Below are 16,139 nucleotides of genomic sequence, written 5' to 3' on the forward strand. Positions count from 1 at the left end.
CACCTCATTGCTAGAATGTTTCTCTCTTGCCTCTTTCTCTTCCTCACCCCTTTACCCCTTTGAAGGAAATTATTGGATGATAAAGATGTCTCTGTCAGTTTTATGGCATACTATCACTGGTTTCTATACTAACAAAGAACGAGGGCTCCCATTGTTTGACACCAAAACCAACATTTGGCATGGTCCTTTTTTTTATTTGCCACTATAGTGTATAGTCAGATCACATAATAATATTAAGTATAATTTCCCTTACAATAAAAAACTACTTTACTACATTTAATAACTACTTGTATATTCTCTTTTATAAATTATATGATTAAGTATTTTACCCATTTTTCTTTAGAATTATATGCCTATTAATCAAATTGATATGATCTGAATCTAAATATAAATCCTCAGACAGTAGATGCAAAAATTATTCCCCTATCCTGTGGTTGGCTTTCTTATTCTGCTGATAATATCTTCTGATGAAGATAAATTCATTTGTGTTCTTTGAATTTATTTAATATTAAAATTTGTCCAAATGATGTTTATAAAGGTTTAAAGATTGAAGATGAACAAACTTTAACAGAAGTTAGGTTGACTAATTACAACAAGCATTTCAAATTTTTCCTCTATTATAACTATAAAATAATGAATTTCAGTTCAGAAGAAGCTGGTAAAAGTTTAAGCTCTGAAAGTAGAAATTAGTAACAGAATTAACGGAATTTTATTAACAGAAATTATTTATTATAAGTCATTTAATGACTATCAGTTTAATACAAAAGTTGTTGGTAATTTGCTGCTCTTTCCTATGTCAAGTTATGGATCAAATAGAGCAGAATTCATAAGTAGTCATAAGAAGCAAATGAGCACATGGGAAATTTTATAAAGTCAACAAATTATTTGGAAATTATCAGAGCTCCTTCATGAATGACTAATGCCTAAAATTACTTAAACCAGAAAGCAGTTTTATAATACTGTACCTTATTTATTTTTGAGTTTGAGATGCAAATGATATATATTAAATAAATATTTATACTACAGTTTAAGTATTCTTCATGATATCCTAGAAATAAATAATTTAAATATTCAGAAATATTTAATTTAGGCAAGTTATCCCAAGGATATATAAATAGCCTGGCATCAGTGTTTGTGTTACACCTTATCTTGGTGTAACATTAATATTAAGTAAATTCAAAGAACCCCCATATCTTGGGGGTTCCTAGGAGTATAAATACACTCAACTGAACTGATTCAGTTGCACTGAATCAAAAAATACATTTTTTAACTGAGATTTTAGGTTCCAAAATAGAAACACTGAAACTTCTTCCCTTTGTAGGTAGGTTTTTGTCTATTAGATCCTGTTCACTATACTATCATATTCGGAAACCTTGGCTTTATCCACTAGCCTCAATTCTCACCTTCTGCTCTGTTCTGGGCTCAGATCTTTCTTCTATAAATAAAGTTTTCTATAATATTGAAATAGCTTTGGAGAAGAGCTGTCTTAACTCTTCAAGGCATTTTTACAAAAGAAGAGTAAGATTTGACCTTTAATATATTAAGACACACAATAAAGTAATATTAATTAAAATTCAGGTTGTTCAATGAAAAAAATAACAAGTGGACGAACACCGCATGCATTTGGGAGCCTTGAATATTATAAAGATGATATCACTCATCTTTGAAGAAGGAAAAGCTAGTCTGTCTGTCTTCACAGAGACAAAGTAATGCCAGTTCTTTTCTTACAGCATGTATAATGTGATCTCTAAATACCTACAGTCGTAAATGACAAATATTAAACTCTACATCTGATAAATGTGTGGAATTCAGTGCAAGACAAAAAAAGAACAAATTGATATGGGTGATGTTTCTAAAGAATTAAGACTATATTTCAGTGATTTCTAGAATTAAATAGCCTCAGTTTTAGTTTGTAATTTATCACCAAAAAATGGAAGTTTACTTGAAACCTTTGAGCCTTGATTTACTTCTGGTAAATGGTAACGGTGTTAGTACTTCTTTCATTCAGCCTTTTCTGAGAATTAAATGAACATGTTAGGAATTCAGAAAAAAAATAACTTATACTTAAGGAGCCTGCAGTGGAGGTTATTTATTTGCATTATATTTGCAGCATATAAAATAACAAGGACCCATTAAAATGATTCATATAGAATGAACTCCTACCAGAGCAACAAAAATAAAAACCCAGGAAAATATGGACAAAGTACATTACACATTTATAACTGCTATTAGGATCCTTCTAAGATGGCAGGTCCACATAGTTACCCCTTAGATTAATCAGACAGAAACTTTTACCTAAAAGATATGACAAGAAATGAAGATACACATTAGGAAAACCAATAGTATTCTCTAAGCAGAGAAAAATGTAAACTTTTGGATGCCAAAATTAGAAAAAATAATCTAGTGTTATTACCAACAGTGAAGAGTCAGAAGAAACAAAAGCACTACTACTTCCTTTTACTCCTTAAAGTAATAGTAATAAGTGAGTAGAATATTAAATATAACCATCTTTCTCTATTGATTAATAGGATATGTGACTCACTGATTAATTTTCTTTACCAATTTTCTTTCTACTTTAAATTCCAATGTATGTTCTAAGGGAGTGCCCAAGAAAATAAGTCTACACCTTTATCTTAGGAAATGAAAGGAAATTTAAATAAGCAAGTTGTATTAGGCTATTGACATTGGAATGACCATGACTCTGAAATTAAGAATCAAATGCAGTAAGAAAAGAAAATAGGAAGAACTACAAAACAATAGACCTCCACAGAGGAATATCATAACACTACTCCCTCATCATTTCAAATGTGGAAAGGTACCTGTTTATTTGTACAAGAATCCTTCTTTGCACCAGAGGACACACTATCTCTCAGGATTTTTATCTAGAGAGCCATGACTCATTAAAAGGCCAGCAGATTTTCAGAAAGCAAAGAAGAGGTTTTGTAATATGAAGAGTTTATTCTAAATTCTCATCATAAAATATGACTTTGAATATTTTTCTGTCATGTATAATCACTAGGCTATAAACCTGAAAAGGTTTCATATCTGTTCAGTGATTCTGAACACTCCATTAGGTAAGAGAAAGAAATAGGAGAAGCCTGAAAAGTTGTCCATATTTTCTATCTTATATTTCTATCTCATATTTTCTAATGAGTGATCTGTCTGCTTGTTGGCATTATAGCTAATTGTTCAGGATTTAAAGCTGGTTTCATATCTTTTGATGATTCCTCATCATATAGATTTTGAAAGCACTTTACTCCCCACATCATCTTTAATGATATACCTCATTATCAATTTAACATGCCTAGTTTTTTAGATATTCCTCAAGGCAAATCTGTAATCTCTAAATACTGAAATTCTAGGGAAAGAAACTATGTCATACAGAGGAGTGTGAGATCTAATATTGTTTAGAATTTAGAAAAAGTAATTTGTTGTTTGTCTTCTTGATTTTTTTTTATCTTTTTCTGTTATCAAACAGATTTTTGATGCAATTTTATTGGGTCAGAGAAGCAAGATTTATGTTTGGCAGAGCACTTGTTTATTTGAAAGGGTGATAAAATTTTTGAACTACACACCCTGTGCATGGCTATTAAAAAGTTATTCTGAATTATTGGAAGACAGCTCTTCCTGGAGGTATAATAGAAGTTAATTTCCCAAAATCTTCTCCAAAATAAAGCCAAAAGTCCCAGAGATTCCCAGGAAGGAGTCCCTAGTTCATTCACTTTTTAATTCAGCTTGTTCTTTCCTCTGTGACTGTTCAAACCTCAACCGATTCTCCTTTTTTTAGAAAACACCTCAATGTCTGCATCTCTTTTCAGATTTCCTTGTAGTTCTTTTTCTTTTCTCACTTCCTCCCCATCTAAAAGTTCCCCACATGTCCTTTCTCCTCCCTTCCTAATTAGCAAGTTAACTCAATGTACCTGTTAAAGGAGGAACCAAGAGCTACTTAGATTTTCTCAGTGTAGCTAAATGAGATAACACCAGGTACATTACAAACATTATAGGATAAAAAATTCAAGAGTTTTCTCAGTGAACAATGTAGTCAAATACCAAATATCATAATTAATAATTACAATTCCTCAAAAGTCTCAGCATTCACAAAGTAAATGCTATTTCAATTCTGCAAAAGAAATGAAAATTAATGCATTTCTTTAATAGAAGACAAGAATTTTATTTAATGGAAAGAAAGAACAGAAAACACTTTTGCAATTGAGGAGACCTGGAAATTTGTGACAAATTTGCAGAGAGCTGATACAAAACAGACAGACTTTTGGTGTCATGAAAAACAATATAACTGCTGGTGATGCATTAAAGGAACCAAAAGTCAAGGAGGTGATTTCCACTTGAGGTAGAATATTCTTTGATAGTCTATTCCCGAGGACTGAATTTATTTCAGGCAAAATAAAATGAGACTTAAAAATGTGTCAAAAATAAGACAGGATTTTAAGGGATTAAAGGAATAGATACTTAAGAAGATAACATTAAGTAATGTTAGGGGGAAACTTTAACTCCTTGGAGGAAGAAAGTTGATCCAGGGATTTGGGCATCTGAAAAAAGAGTCTCAGGGCAACTAGACAAGAGAAAAACATTTTTCATAAAAGAAGTGATTTCAAATCCTACTTGAGAAAATACAAGGCTCAAATTATAGAAGAAACTAAGCCCATAACTGGATATAGTAGTGATAAAATTTCAAATATACCTATATTAATAATGATTAGTGTGATCACATTTCCTACTCAAATAGAGCTCTGTGACTTTTCCAAGAATGTCAATTAGAAAGAGATGAGAGAACAGCCCTAGCCCCTTTTACTACAGAAAAATTATTGTCCCTGTTTTAAGGATTGTTCATTTATTTAAGAACTTTATGATGCAATAATTCCATCCCTGGCTATTTTTCTTTTTTTTAAGGAATATAAATCTTTATTCTATAATAGGAAGCTAGTGATAATTCCATATCCTATATAAACCAATATTCTTTTTTTATTGGTTGTTCAAAATGTTACAAAGCTCATGACATATCATCTTTCATACATTTGATTCAAGTGGGTTATGAACTCCCATTTTTACCCCAAATACAACTTGCAGAATCACATTGGTTACACATCCACATTTTTACATAATACCATATTAGTGACTGTTGTATTCTGCTACCTTTACTATCCCCTACTATCCCCCCTCCCCTTCCCTTTCATCTTCCCTCTCTACCCCATCTGCTGTTATTCATTTCAGGAATTTGCAGGGAAATGGATGACATTAGAGCAGATTATGCTAAGTGAAGCTAGCCAATCCTTAAAAAACAAATGCCAAATGTCTTCTTTGATATAAAGAGAGCAACTAAGAACAGAACAGGGAGGAAGAGCATGAGGAAAAGATTAACATTAAACAGAGACGAGTGGGGGGAGAGAAAGGGAGAGAGAAGGGAAACTGTATGGAAATGGAAGGAGACCCTTATTGTTACACAAAATTACATATAAGAGTTTGTGAGGGGAAAGGGGGGAAAAAAACCCTGGCTATTTTTCTTAAGTAAAATTCTTCAGGTTGCTTTTCACTCAATAAGGAGATCACAGAAGGTGATAGAAGAAATTACCACCTCATGCAGCTGTCTTAGGAGATGAAAAGGAAGTTGTTTTGGAATGTAGATGTTCACAGCTAGAGAAGATAGTAAACTGAAAACCTGCTCTAAATCCCTAAGGGAAAGAAAAATATTAATGACAAATCCAATTTTAAAAAATGACTGATCCACAACCCATATAGCCTAAACATCTAAATACTACACAAGATCTGAGGCAGGGTTTCATGCAAAACTACCACAATCTCCCTCAGAATTTTTTGTCTTAGCAAGAAAATCAACAGTTAGAAAGACTGATCCTCATTAGGAATAATGTTTCAAAATTACTTCTTCTTTTCTTTTAAGTGATGTTGAATCAGACTTCAGTCATTGAATTTCTTCTCCTGGGATTAACAAATATACAAGACCAACAGCCTTTTCTTTTTGCTGTTTTGCTCACAATCTACCTTGTGAATGTGGCTGGGAATGGAGCTATCCTGATGATTGTCATCTCTGATCCTAGACTCCACTCAACTATGTATTTCTTCCTGGGAAACCTGTCATGTCTAGATATCTGCTAGTCCACAGTGACACTGCCAAAGATGCTGGAGAACTTCCTCTCTACACACAAAGCAATATCTTTCATGGGATCCATAAGCCAACTTCATTTCTTCCACTTCCTGGGTAGCACAGAGGCCATGTTGCTAGCAGTGATGGCATTTGACCGCTTTGTAGCTATCTGAAAACCACTTCATTACACTGTCACCATGAATCCCCAGCTCTGCACCCAGATGGCTATCACCATTTGGGCCACTGGATTTTTCTATGCCCTGCTGCACTCCATAATGACATCTTGCTTGAACTTCTGTGGTCCCAACCACATCCATCACTTCTTCTGTGATGTTAAGCCATTGCTGGAGTTGGCCTGTGGGAACACTGAGCTCAACCAGAGGCTGCTCAACACTGCCACAGGGACCATCGCTGCAGGCCCCTTCTTTCTGACCCTTCTCTCCTATTTCTACATTATCATGTATCTCTTCCTCAAGACCCAGTCCTGCAGCACACTTAACAGAGCACTGACCACCTGTGCCTCCCACTTCATGGTGGTTATTATTTTCTTTACTCCTGTTATCTTCACCTACATTCACCCTACATTACAGAGCTCCAGGGACCAGGAGCCATCATGGCCAACATGTACAGTGTGGTCACTCCTGTTCTTAATCCACTGATCTATACTTTGAGGAACAAGGAAGTGAAGGATGCCTTGTTTAGGGTGATAAGAAAGAGAGTCTGACCTGAAGGGATCTAGAGAACTCTTCTGAGGCATAAATTACCAGACAATTAGAAAGTTGAGATATATAAGTATACTGCTTGTCAAATTGTTTAGAATATGTACAACAAAGGAAATTGGATAACAGAAAAATTCTAAATGGAATAATGTGCTCTAGTTGTGTTAAACTATATTTTCCTAGGTAACAGAAGGAAAACATTTATATATGGAACACTAAACATGAAAACCTAATGTTGAATTTGTTTTTAAGAATATCATATGATAATGTGATAGTAGGAGCAAATGTGACTCCATTTTGTTTTATGACTTCATCCTGTAAAACAACCATGCCAAGTAGAAGAGTCATGACTGGAGCAAGATGTAATTTTCCTTTTGCTATAGAAACCTTTAAGAATATGGAACTACCTAATGGGGCATTGTTTCTGTAACTAGGGTAACGGGGCTGTTTCTGTAACTGGGGTGACTGGGATAACTGTGATTGTTTAGGCTTCCCTCCACTTGACTGCACTGTCCCGCTTCTGTAACCTGGCTTGCATGCATTGGCTAGACCCCCCGAACATCCCTTTTGCGGTTTTCAAACTTATAAGGAGTGTCCTTGCAATTGTTCGGGGCTGATCAGGGGGACAACTTAATGTTCTGGTGTGCTTCAATAAAGGCTTGATTCAATTATACATGAGTGGTCTGGAAGTCAATTTATGAAACCCTGGGATGAAGCTTTAAATATAACAATAATATTTGTTTACAATATATTATAATGTATTCTTATACATAACCAGGTATAGAAATGTGTGTATACTACCTACATTTGGTATATATGAATAATATTTTGGTCTGTTTATCTGTGTGATCCTTCTAGGCTAACACATTTTAGACTTATCAATAAAATTATTAAACTTTTATGTTTTTAAAAGTTTAATTTAAAGCTATGGAAACAAATATCAATTCATATGTGAGTTATGAAAATTTTTAACAGGTATGTCATGATTATTTTTTGTTTTTGTCCTTTTAATAGATAATGATTCAAAATTCAAAATGTATAAAAAGGTAATGTGCATGGCCCTGTAATCTCTGCTTTCGGCTGCAGCCATTAATTCAGAGAAGACCAGACAAGAGGTGATGGGGGATAAAGAAAAGACAAACAGAGGAAAAGCACATAGAGAAAAAGCTGGGCAGTCAAACTCCACTAGCATTCAACTGACTCAGAGCTAGCTCAAGCACATTTATTATACATGTTTCATGAAAAGGTTATTTTTGAAAACTTTCAGCAAAGCAGGAAATCTGAAGAACACAGGACTGGTGAGACATGAGGGTTATCTGGGTACGTTCAGAATTCTCTATTCCCAGGAGCTGGTGCCTGAGCTCAAAGTCCAGAGTTATATAAATCTGTGCCTTTGCACAATTTACATGGGCAGGCATCACCATAGCAACTGAGCCATCTTTATCTGCACCTTTACACAGGAAGTTTCCAGTGCTAATACAGCCATGAGTCAGTAAGACCATGATTCAAGTCACTGCTCTGCACAATAAGAATCCCCTCCTTGCCTCCTCCCCCACACTGGTAACCCTCATGAGCAACCAACATTAATGTCTGCTTGTCTGTCCTTGCAGAGAGCCTTTATGCATACACCAAAAAATACAACTATTTACTTATAGAAAGAATGGAGCAAAAATATATTGTTATGTGAATAAATTAGTGTACCAAATTAAGTGTATCTTAGAGATCTTTCCCTATCAGTACATAAAATTTACCTTTTCTGTTTTAACCTGCCTACTACATGCTACTTCCAGATGTGTCATACTTATTAGGTTGGTCCCCTCACATTGCATATCTATGCTAATTCAAGTCTTGCTCCAACACATAAAACTTTACATGGCATATGTATAAAATCTATTTGTAGGATATATATATATATATATATATATATATATATATATATATATATGTCTATTTCATATATGAAAGTCTATTTAGGATAAATTCTTGGGCATGGAAATGTTAGGTAAAGAGATACAGGTGTTATAATTCTGATTGCATTAGCATGGTACCCTCCCCAGAGTTTATAACAACTTGCACTCCCACCTTCAATAAAAAGATTTCATATTTCACACTCCACTGAATATAAACAGTGTCAATGGCTTACCTTCTACATGCTTCTTCATAAAATATTCTAATTTTGCAGCTGGAGATGTAACAAATAGTGTTATAAAGATTCTTCTGAACCATAGAAATCTGCATAATTTTATATTGCTATGGGGATTTTCAGGCTATTTGAAACCAAGAAAGAGAGTAACTGAGAGAAAGGAGAAGCTGAGATTAAGACAATTCCTAGTGACATACACACAATACAAAATGTTTCTCCCCTCTGCAAAGAAAACTCTTAAAACATTCCACTTCCACACAAAGTGTATTCATGTGAAAAATTAGCCAATTATGTTCTTTATTATTTTAATGCACAAATACTGCACAAGTGTTAGATTTACCAATGCCCTGTCCAAGAGATTTCTAGTAAATAAAGACAGGACACTCAAAGGTACCATGTGGCAGAAAAAGAAGAACCTCACATCAAGGACATGCTGAAGAGAGAATGAGCTAGAGAAACACAACTGAAATGCTTCATCTCATTCATAATAAACAAAATTAAATTAAAGAAAGGAGGAAAAAATTTTAACTAAATGATTTGATTATTTTATTTTCACATTTCACAATTCAAATCAAAATCACCTTTTTTTGGTCCAGTAAGGAAATTAAGTAAAGCAAATGATATTGTAGCAACTGCTTAACATAAGTAAAATGATCAGTGGTTTACCTAAAGAGTTCTGGCACCTGTTATCTTCAGAGATGTTTAAGAAGTAAAATGGCCAAACTGTCAAAAATTACCATGAAATATTTAAAATGGAACCAAGTCAAAAAGAATCTCAAGAATCTGTTTTTAATCTCATTGGTGTGTTATTTTCCCTTCATCCCCTTGTTCATGGAAAAGAAAGATATTCAAAAGTATTCCCATTTATGGGCTGGGGATGTGGCTCAAGTGGTAGGTAGCTCGCTTGCCTTGCATGCGTGCAGCCCGGTTCGATCCTGAGCACCACATACAAACAAAGATGTTGTGTCCGACAAAAAATTAAAAGAAATAATAAAAATCTCTCTCTCTCTCTCTCTCTCTCTCTCTCTCTCTCTCTCTCTCTCTGTCTCTTCCTCTTTTAAACAAAAAATATTTCTATTTTTGTGTTTTGTTTCTCTATTTCTATCTTTGATAGACTGCAGTGCAGTGTAATATAAAGAAAATATGAAGAATTCATCAAAATTTTCTTTACCTTATTTGGCATCAAATTCATACTAAATGAAAGCAATGAAGTTATAGCTTCTAGGTCTTCCTAAAACAAATAGACAAGACATATATTTCTCTCCATCTCTAAATACTTAGAAGAGGTGCTGGTTCTGAAAGGATGTGGGCAACAACATTTACAATTATTTAAAGATACATAGGGTAAGATTAAGCAAGCTATTTTGAGCTGGTATACTGACTATTCAAAATTTCTACTTTCACTTTGGCAAACTCAATTTGTTTCTGACTTCTCTCTTATGCCTTCTCTATCTCCTAACTAACTCAACCTTCTTCAGTCCTTCAATTCCTGTTTTGCTGAAGATAGAATGTATATGTGGAGAATGCACCATACAGCCTGAACTGACTTAGACTCGAATTTCTTTGGTTTTAATAACTATAGAGAAAGCCCTTGATTTTCTGTTTAGCTATCACTGCCTAGTACCCCAAAATTTAGTGTCTTAGTCAATTATGTAAATAAGTAACATGATTCTGGTGGGTCAAAATTGAAAAGGGATCTGCAGGGAAAGGTTGATTTTTGCTCAATAATGTCTGGAGCCTTTGTTGGGATGACTTAAACATCTAAGAATAGAAAAGCTAGGTGCTGACAGAGTCTATTTCTCTCTATCTTGTTCCATGTCATTATTAGGAGGTTCTTCAATTGAAGTAAGGGCAGACTTTCCTAATGGGAACCAGTGGCTCAAGGCAAAAGCTACTGGTTGTTTTAAAGACAAAACTTGATTCAAAGTCAAGAACCAACATTAACATAATGTACTATTTGTCATATTCTATTGGCCAAAGCAGTCACAGGTAAACCAAGTTTTACAGGGAGAGAAAAGTCTCTATTTCCCAATTTAAAAAGGATCAAAGAAACTGGGAAATGAAGTTGAACAGATTATACTATGTATGTGTATGAATATACCACAGTGAATTCCAATTTCATATATACTTATAATGCATCAATTAAAAATAAATAGGAAGATCAATAGAGTAGAGAACAGAGATCAGGGGAAGGGAAGAAGGAAGGCAAAGGATAGTACTGGGGATTGAAATGGAGAAAACTATGTTATATGCATTTACAAATATGTCAGTATGAACACCGCTGTTGTGTACAATTGTTTTATTCAGCCTTTGTGTGGTCATTCTGGCAAAAAAATTCAACAAAAACAACTTAGAAAAGGAAGTTTATTTTGGCTCACAGTTTCAGAGATTCAGAGCATGATAGACCAACTCTGAGCCCAAGGTGAAGTAGATCATCATGGCAGAAGGCCATGGTAAAGAAAAGTACTCAGGACTTGGCAACCAGGTAGCAGAAAAGAGTGGGACCACAGGGAAGATGCACCTTCCAGGGCACATCCCAAGTGACACTTCCTCCAGTCATACCCCATCTGCCTACATTTACCATCCAATCAGTCTATTCAAACTAGGATGGACTGATTAGGTTACAGCTCTCCAAAATATGATAATTTCATTTGTGAACATTCTTGCATTAGCAGAAACTTTTGGGGGGACACTTTACATCCAAACTCTAGCATTCTGCCCCTGGCCCCTGGAAACTCATGCCCATCTCACAATGCAAAATGTATTTAGTCCATCTCTATGGGCCTCCATAGTCTTATTAGTTTCAGTTTTATCCAAAAGTCCAAATATAAACTCTCATCTGAGACTCAAAGCAAACTCTGTAAAAATCAAAATATACAGTGGCACATAGTAAACATTCCAATTCCAAAATGGAGGAAAGGGACATAGAAAGAAGGGGTGAAGCCAATGCAAGATGAAATTCCAGCTGGACAACCTGGTCCACTAACTCCAAATACAGCACTAGAGCACATAGTGACAAAATGTTCTCTCCAAAAGGCTTGGGGAGCCCCAGCCCTTTGGCCTTGCCAGTTGAATCATATATGGGGTTTTTTAGCCTGGCTCTTTCCACAACCAGCAGCTTTTCTTGGCAGAGAGACTGTGAGATAAGTGCACAACTGCAGGGAAAACTGAAGAGAAATTGTGCGACTTTGCTCTGGCTCCACCTCTAGGCCAGCCTTTAGCAACTATCCCTTCATGGATATTAACACCCCACTCCAACAGGTTGCTGTCTCTCCCTCTGGAAATAGCCTTCATAACCCCTTGAATGGGTTTTCCTTGCTTTACCTGCAAAAGTGGCTCTGTCTTGAGATCACACCCATTCCCCCTTGAATTTGCATCTACTTTCTAAAATAAACTTCTATGTATCTGAAAAAAAAATATGCTACTTGGGTTTTGACAGTAATTTCAATTAATATGTACATCATTTGGGGTAGTAAAAAATTTTACAAATATTAATTCTTCTAATTTCTAAGTATGAGTTGTCCTATCAATTGTGTCTTCAACTTGTTTAATCAATGTTTTATAGTTTTCAATATACAGGCTTTAACTTTCTTAGATATACTTATCTCTCAATGTTGTATTATTTTTTGCTATTGTAAATAAGACTGCTTTAAAATTTTTTTCCAATAGTTTGCTATTAGTATATAAAAATGGAAATAATTTTTACAAATCAATTTGTATCCTTCAACTTTAGTGATTTTTTTTCATGAATCATAGGAGGTTTTATTGTTTTCTTTTTGAGTCTTAAGAGTTTTTGACATATACAATCATGTCATATGCAAACAATTTACTTCTTCCTTTCCAAATCAAATTTCTTAGATTTAGTTAAAGCAGTGATACTAGCATACAGATATATAGATCAGTGCAACTGAATGGAGAGTCCAGAAATAAATTCATCTATATGCAATCAAGTGATTTTTGACAAGAGTACCAAGAACACACAATGGGAAAAGGACAGTCTCTCCAATAAAAGGTGCTCAGAAACTAGTTATTCACATGAAGAAAATGAAATTGGACCATCTCTTACCACATCTACTAAAATCAACTCAAAATGGATTAAAGATTTAAATAATAAGGCCTGAGATTATAAAAGTCCCTCAAGGAAATATATGTGGAAAACCTCTTGACAGTGGTCTTAGCAGTTATTTCTTAAATTTCTCAGAAAAAGCCCAGCAATTAAATAAAAAAATGTAAAATGGGACTTTTACAAGCTTCTACATAGCAAAGGAAGCAATCAGCAGAGTAAAAAAGCATACTGTAATCACATTTCCCCAAAGAAGACATTTGTCCAAAAGACGTATGAAAAGGTTCTCAAATTAAACACACACACAAAAAAAAATACACACACATATAATTATGATTATAATTCATTAATTAAAGTATAGTACAGCAGAGAAAGCAGATATAGGGAATAATCTGGGAATGAAAAGAAAGGTACTGGGGAATGAAATTGTTACAATTTGAATATGAGATGTCCCCCTAAAAAACTCATGTGGCAAAGCTGAAAAGTTCAGAGGGGAAATTATTAGATTAGAAAAGCAGAAACCTTTGAAGTAACTCATTAGATGGATTAATAATCTGAATGGATTCAGGATGGTAACTAGTGGGGCATGGCTAGAGGAAGTAGGTCATTGGGGGCAGGCCCTTGGGAATTCTCTCTCTCTCTCTCTCTCTCTCTCTCTCTCTCTCTCTCTCTCTCCTCTCTCTCTTTTCTTCTCAGCTGCCATGACCTAAGTAGCTTTCTTCCACTGCACCTTTTCCACATAATTCTGTCTCATCTGAGGTACAGAGCAATTGAGTCAACAGCCATTGACTGAACTCTGAAACTGTGGGCTCCAAATAAACTTTTTCTCCTCTAAGTTTTTCTAATCAGGAATTTTGGTCACAGAAATGAAAAACTGACTACACAGATATTGATTCAATTATGTTATGTTCATGTATATATGTCGGGTTGCATTCACGACTAAAACACTCATAGGTCACTCCAGGGAAACTGGGCTAACTGTGCTGCTTGAAATAACCACACAAGAGACAGAAAAAACTTTTTCTTTCGGGGTGCTGTGACGGCTCTTCTGACTTTAAGAGTCTGCAGAGAGAGGGGGGAGAGAGAGAGAGAGAGAGAGAGAGAGAGAGAGAGAGAGAGAGCGCCTGCACATACTGTCCCATTTTATTGAGGAGAAGCTATTCAAATGAGGCAAGGGATCAGGTTTCAGAGGGCTGAGTCTATCTTCATGATGTCCACTGTCAGCAGGTTGACTGACATCTAGGAAGGCCACACCCAAGGGCACAGTAAGATAAGGGGACACACAAAAGGTTTTTCCATGGAACATTTTGTCCCAAACAGGGCAAGGGGTTATATTACAAAGGAACAGGTAAGCATAGCTCCACCCATGGGGCTGTAGGAAGGCATGCCTGGCAGGAAGACACTGTCGCTAGAACACAAGAAGGGCGGGGAAGTCTGGCAGCATCTGCCTAATGCTTCAATCACCCAGGGGAGTGGGAGTGATTCAGTCACATGCAAGGATGGTTATATATATATATATATATATATATATATATATATATATATATATATGTATATATATATATATATATGTATAGCATAATTAATCACACTATTACTTATAATGTACAAACAAAAAAGAAAAGGAAAATATGGTTTATACATATAATAGAATATTGTTCAATCTTAAATTAACTAGATTCTGCAGTGACAACATGGAAAAACTTAAAGAACAATATGTTTAGGAAATAAAACAAGTATAAAATACAAATATTGAATTAATTACACATATACAGTGTCAAAAAAGTCCAACTCATAGAAGCAGAGAATAAAATGATGGTTGCCAGGGGCTGGTGGAAGGAGGTGGTTTCTCCGTGGGTGTAAAGTTTCTGTTATGCAAGTAAAGATCAAGAGATCAGATCTACAACATATTCTCTATAATATACACATCAACATACATTAAGAGGAGAATAAATCTCATGTTAAATATTCTTATCAAATAAAGGCAAAAAACACAAGGAAATGGGGGATTGTGATGAATAATTTTAGTACCTTGGTAATGGTGATGGCATCCTGAATTTATAAGTGGACAAATACTTACATCTAGATGTATGTATTAAATATGGACAAATTTTTATGTGCTAATTATATATCAGCAATGCTTCAAATGATTTCTAGAAACACTTTTGCATCTAGTTGAAAACCTTTACAAGGTGCATACTTAAGATTCTTATGGACCTGTCTAGTCTGTAAGGGATAGACCTGTCATTAAGAGTTTTAGAATATATTCTAGATTTCCCCTTAATCTTTCTGAGACTTCAACAAACAATAATATAGCCACACCCTTGAGATCTTTACCTAGTATTCATACTTTCATAGCAGCATGCTGGAATTTGTTCTTTGCTCTGTGGCCATTTCTCATTTTGAGAATTTCCTGCTATATTAATGTATCAAGACTGATAATATGGTTTACTTTTTTGAAACTGGGCAGTCCTGAAACCTTTAATTTTCCCATGAATTCTGAGTGAAAATCAAATAACTTGGTTTTCAGTTCATCTCATTGGATTTTATAATGGTCAGCTAAAAGAAGTCTATTAAACTTTCAGTTGAAGTTTAGTATCGTGTGTCAATTAACTGAGCCATTTTGATTGTGTTTTTGATGATGTTTCTGGCTGAGATTATCCTTTGAGTTGGTGTATTGAGTAAATCATATTATATTTCATAATGTGTAAAGGCCTCATCTAATCAATTAGAGTCCCAAATAGACAAAAAAGTGAGTGTATCAGTCAAGGTCTACAAAAATAGAGAACCAATAGAATAAACATATACAGACATATATGAAAAGGAAATTTTTAGGGTAGTTGGTTCACAACATTATGAAGACTGAAAAATTTTGTCACCCAAAATTAGTCACCACAATGATTAATAGAGAACTGTGGCTGACTGTATGAGCTACTTGTTTTCTTTACTCAAACTGGAACTTACAGCATTGATTCTCCAGGTTTTCAGATCCTCAGAATTGGTCTAGAACTACACCATTTACTATTGGGTCTCCAGCCTGCCAGTTGCAGATGTTGGGATTTTTTAGCCTCCATAATTATGTGAGTCAGTTTTTAC

General features: G+C 34.8%; 1 pseudogene; it reads left to right on the plus strand.

The window, feature by feature from the left end:
- Window positions 1-5,916: 5,916 nt before the first annotated feature.
- LOC144256683 (olfactory receptor 12D2-like) lies at window positions 5,917-6,842 on the plus strand (annotated as a pseudogene).
- The last annotated feature ends 9,297 nt before the right edge of the window (window positions 6,843-16,139 follow it).

This window comes from Urocitellus parryii, chromosome 8, assembly GCF_045843805.1.
Source record: "Urocitellus parryii isolate mUroPar1 chromosome 8, mUroPar1.hap1, whole genome shotgun sequence".
Classification (NCBI taxonomy): Eukaryota; Metazoa; Chordata; class Mammalia; order Rodentia; family Sciuridae; genus Urocitellus; species Urocitellus parryii.